At 46.6% G+C, this 5,000-nt stretch overlaps 1 protein-coding gene across 3 annotated transcripts in view; it reads left to right on the top strand.

The window, feature by feature from the left end:
- The first annotated feature begins 4,598 nt into the window (after nt 1–4,598).
- LOC125956103 (ell-associated factor Eaf) overlaps nt 4,599–5,000 on the top strand; it is a 5,377-nt gene continuing 4,975 nt past the window's right edge. Inside the window, exon 1 of one of the 3 annotated variants that reach the window (XM_049687656.1) lies at nt 4,599–4,861. The gene's annotated coding sequence lies outside the window, so the exon portion shown is untranslated. Of the gene's footprint in view, nt 4,862–4,896 lie in introns of those variants that run through there. The other 2 variants (XM_049687660.1, XM_049687658.1) reach the window with 2 other exon arrangements.

The raw sequence follows: 5,000 nt of genomic DNA, 5'->3' as shown, positions 1-5,000 counted from the left end.
TTGCTAGAAGTAAAAAAAACCTCAAAGATGGAAACGTTTTTAAAAAATACAAAAAGAAGATGGAAAAACCTTCACACTACTCGCTCCCGGTGCGGTGGAGCGTGTAGCAAGTGTTGAGCAACTATCAGAGATGGTCAATATCAATATACACCAGACCACACACATACTCACACTGCGTTATCTGGAAACAGGAATACGGAAGTGGGACACGGTAATGGAAAATCAATCGAGTTCCTGAGGGCATAGCTTCAGGTTCGTAGCTTGAAGGATGGATACAAAAAGGACAAACCACCTGGCGAACAGATTTTCTTACCACCATGCGCCTTGTGATGCGTGACAGAGGCGTGTTCCCCCCCTCCCACCAGTGGCTCTAGAGCCCCTGTTCAATGCATTAGCGAGTCTCTACATACACACTCATACCAAGTACTCTCTTTCTCTCACATACACACACACACATCCTGTTGTTGTTATTCATGTTTGTGATTAGCGTTTGGAGATCGTGTCCTGTTGTGATGTTGTGTGCTCCTTTTGGAATATGCATACATACGACAACGTGGTGAGAAGCGCAGAGAAAAGATACTGTCAAACTTCCTCGCCCAAGCTCGTCAACTTTACCCCTCAGATCACGGACACAGATAGAATAGGGGCTGCCGACCGACGGGTCGTTTGTTGTAGTTCGCCGTCGTGCCCCGCTGTTTGTCCCCTGTTTTATATCTCGAGAACAAAGAACTTGTTGTGTGGAAATCGTTGAAAAAGATCTTACATTAAAGTGAAACCGCCTCAAATCGATAACGGTTTCTTCTCCCAACACACACTCATACACACACACACACACAGTTACTGACACGTATATACATGTATGAATATAGTTACGCTATTGCGAATGGCCGTGTGCCCGTGCCGCTGCTGCTGCGCTATCAAGATGGCCTCTAACTACTACCGATCGCGCCTCCATTCAGAGTCCTGAGATCGTGCCAGTCACTCAGAATCCAATCTCCCTCAAACAAATGAACCCCTCTCGGAACGAGGCGCTTCCTCTGCCTGATACTGGATTGCCTTTGCAAAACCAAATGTGACATGAGCGGACGAAAAGGACGAACCTTGAACACTCCCTTTCGCTGGCCTGGGCCTGTAATCCCGTTTTTATATACATCAAAAGCAAAGCTGGGCCTTGGGCAATGCAAGTGCCGGTTCTCCTCATGTGCTGCAGCAGGCGAAGTAGAATTTCTAAACCCTTTGATCGTTTGTAGGGGCACACCTTTGGGGAGGGGTGCGCGTAGTGGATTGATCAATTGAGAATCAATTTCCATTAAATCAAACAGAGAGAGACAGAGAGAGAGAGAGAGAGAGAGAGAGAGAGAGAGAGAGAGAGATCTGCGGGAACCGCGGTGCGGCGGATGGCATTAAATTATACAACTTATTTATTGCTGGAGAGAGAGAGAGAGAGAGAGAAAAAAAAAGAAGAAGAAGAAAAGGGATGTATAAACATGATGATTATAGGAAAAACTTTAACTAAACACGCGATCCTGCTGGTGGTGCGTGGATGGATGGATTGGATGGATTGGATAGATGGTTATAGAATACCACTAGCATGTCCTCTCTCTCTCTCTCTCTCTTACACACACACATGTGCATGTGAAATTCTCCTTCCTTCCACACCACATCGTGTACAAGCCCCGCACCGCCGAAATAGAATGCCCCGTTGCGCCACGCTGTGCAGTGGAGTTGTATCTGGATAATTGTATCTTAAGCACATTAGCAAACATTTCAAATGGTAAGCACTTAAATGTAATTCGAAGATAAAACAAGCGAGGTGATGGCCGACGGGCTTGCGGAAGCAGTTCTATTCCCTATGTATCAGCTCGCCAGCCAGCCCGGTTTGCTGATATGACATACGGTGTTACGGTGAAGAATTTCACAAAAAGAAATGAACGAGGAGCGAGGGCCCTCTGTGTATCCCCTCTGGCTGTAGCGGTTGCGTAATAATGAAGGATAACAGCCAGGAGAGAACGGTAAGAGAACTGCAAGAACAAAACGTACACATACTAACTGGTTATTGTTAGAGCAAATCGCGGAATGAAGCGAAAAGGAAAGATGGAAAAAGATGAAACATTACGCGATGATAAACACGAACACACGCAGACATACATGCAGACAGATAACTTGATGAGGTGGATAAGGAAAGAAGAAAGGAAGTGAGAGAGAGATAGAGAGAGAGAGAGAGAGTGGAGAGCGTTAAGTAGCGTACGAAATAGAAAATCGAAAAGCATAACAAACATTTTCACTAGGCATTCTTCCTCCTTCCTGGTCCTTACCATCGACATTTCATTATCCCTGATAACCCCTTGATCCTTCCCAAAACAAACATCCTTAGGAGTAAGTAGTTACGCGTATACACGAGTTGTTAAAGTAAAACAGAACCCCTTTATCATCCGATGCTCTCCCATCCTACCCCCTTCATGCCTTCTACTCTGAAAATAGCCAGCAGAACTGATCAGCAAATGAGAGCAGGAGGAGGAATGTAGAGAACAACTTGCAGCAACCATTAAGTATATAATACATCTAGACGGAAAAGACACACGAACGTTCCCCTAGTCCTCCCCATCTCCTTCCTTTCTCATCTCCAATACGACTTCATTTACCAACAATTATGACGCACGAGAGACGATTGCAGCGACTAGCAGAGTAGCAGCAGCAGCAGCAGCAGCAGCAGTAAATCAACCGGAAACGGAATGTAGTATCTCAATCTCAGCTAAGGGATAATGTTGGGAGAAACCTGGTGGAAGGAGTTGAGGACTCACGACCCACAACAGAAAAAAAACACACACACACGACGACACGGACACACGCATCGTTTTCTAGCTTAGTAAGGTTAAACAAACAAGAATTAGAATCATTATAATAGAATGGAAAAAAATAAAACAAAAAAATAATATCCCCAGATATATAAAGCGAAATCGAGCCGAGCCTAGCGAACGTGTGAGAGAGAGAGCGAGAGTGGAAGTGATCGAGAAATGCGAAATGGGTTGGTATGCGGGTGCTTGGATTATCCCTCACTAGTGAGCTAGTGGCTATAGTTTGTGTTTGATAAAAAAGAAACCATTGTAAATACCGGCATCACCAGCGAGCGAGAGTGGAGCTCGTGATCGAAAATGAAGCCTGACGTCGAGGGACTTGACTTCCTTCATGCTCTGGGTTTCCGTTACTTCCTGTAAGTAGTAGACTCACATTCACACACACACACACCTTAGTCGTCGTGCAAAGCATCTTTCGACGTGCGTTCCTCATACACAACGCATCGTCCGATTACAGAAGAAATAGTAGTAGGCTGCAGCTGCTGCAGCTGTTGTGGCAGTGTAGAGCCGGTCAATAGTAATATTGTTGTTGGTGCAAATTTCCGTTGCAGTTTCAGCTTGTCTCGATGTGCATTGTGCATTCCACCGGCGGCAGGCAGGGAGTAGCGCCATAGAGTCGCCGTTGCCTCTGCTGTGTTAACCTAGAATTGGTGTGCAGCAATTTAAACAAATTGATAACGATCGAGTTTCTTACCAAAATCACAAAAATGCAAAAAAAACAACTGCAGCAACAAGTAACATGTAATTATAACTATACAGCACCCCTAGACTTCAAGCACTTCAACGTCGTTGTCGTCGATAATGCTGGTGGTGGACAGTGCGCTACTACGGTATGAAGGGAAGGTGGCGCTTGGCAATATGGTGGTTGCGCTGCGATTCTGTTATTCCTCTGGATGGTTCGTTTACAGTTGTGCGGAAAGCTCGTCACATAGCTGGCCATGCGATGGCCTATAAAACATAGTGAGTCTCTGTTGTAATTTCGCGTGGCTGCGAGAAGGAAGGAAGTGGTTCTGACTCCTCATCACGACCTCCGCACACGGCAGCGACGCAAGCGTGGCTTGAAAAGGGAGCGTTGTTCTATAACATAGAGATGCATAGCTATATAACTGAGATATATACATACAGATATTGTACAATAATACACGGTATGATTTCTCCCACTCTATCCTATCTCCAGTATAATGCCTCTCCTATACCGATTGGACTCTCTTTGATTATACAAAACGGAAAATATATTAAGCATCTATAAACAGTAAGAAATATAAGTATTTCTCATTTAGCAAAAAATTACGTTGCTTTTCGTGTTTGAAATTACCGTACACTAGCAATGGCCGAACCGGGTGGGCAAGCACTGAAATTCAAATTTGAATCGAAAAGATCTAGAAGCTCCTACAAGCTACTTTTCTCTCATCCGATTATTACTCCCCGCTCTGTGCGGACATCCCTGATTAACGCTTAAAACTCCGGAAATGCATGGCAGAGATCTTCGCGCCACAATCTCAAGCGCACTTCAAGAGCAACCCTACTTCAACCGGTCATGCGGACCAGTGAAAGCTCGTGAGCTTTCCGTGACCTTGAAAGCTGCATTTGATAGTTGCTGCAGAGGCAGTTTTCTTGTTTTCCACGGGCAGTTTTGTTGTTTTGTATGGGCAGTTTTGTGTTTTTGTACCGATTTTGCCGCAAATGGCGCAAGCGACGCAGCTGACGCAAGTGCTGCAGCCGGTTTGCCGAAGACTTTAACCGTTGTGATTGGCGCCTCTCCCACTGTCTTGCAATACAAGAGTGCGGAAAACCTGAGGAGGAGACTCGTCGTCGTCGTAGTCGTCGTCGTCGTCGTCGTCGGATTCCCCCCGCGCGTCCGACTTCCGATCCTTCCGAAATCCACCATCGCAACGGGCACGGAAGGTGTTCTCGGTGGCGCCCCACACGGATGCCACGCGTCCACCCGCCGGAGGAACCGTCGTCGTTGCCGTCTCCCTCTGTCACAGCAGCTGGACGGCGGACGGGTGAGTTATCTGGTTCGAGTGCGTGCATGCGAGTGACGGGGTGGTGGGCTGTGGAAGTGTGTGGTGGCACGATAATGATTGCGGCCGTACCCGCAAGGACCCAAAATCGCATCACCGTCGGATCGCAGCCGGATCACCG

Source organism: Anopheles darlingi, chromosome 3, assembly GCF_943734745.1.
Source record: "Anopheles darlingi chromosome 3, idAnoDarlMG_H_01, whole genome shotgun sequence".
Lineage (NCBI taxonomy): Eukaryota > Metazoa > Arthropoda > Insecta > Diptera > Culicidae > Anopheles > Anopheles darlingi.
Note: the sequence above shows the minus strand (reverse complement) of the source record. Positions and strands in the feature narration are given on the sequence as shown.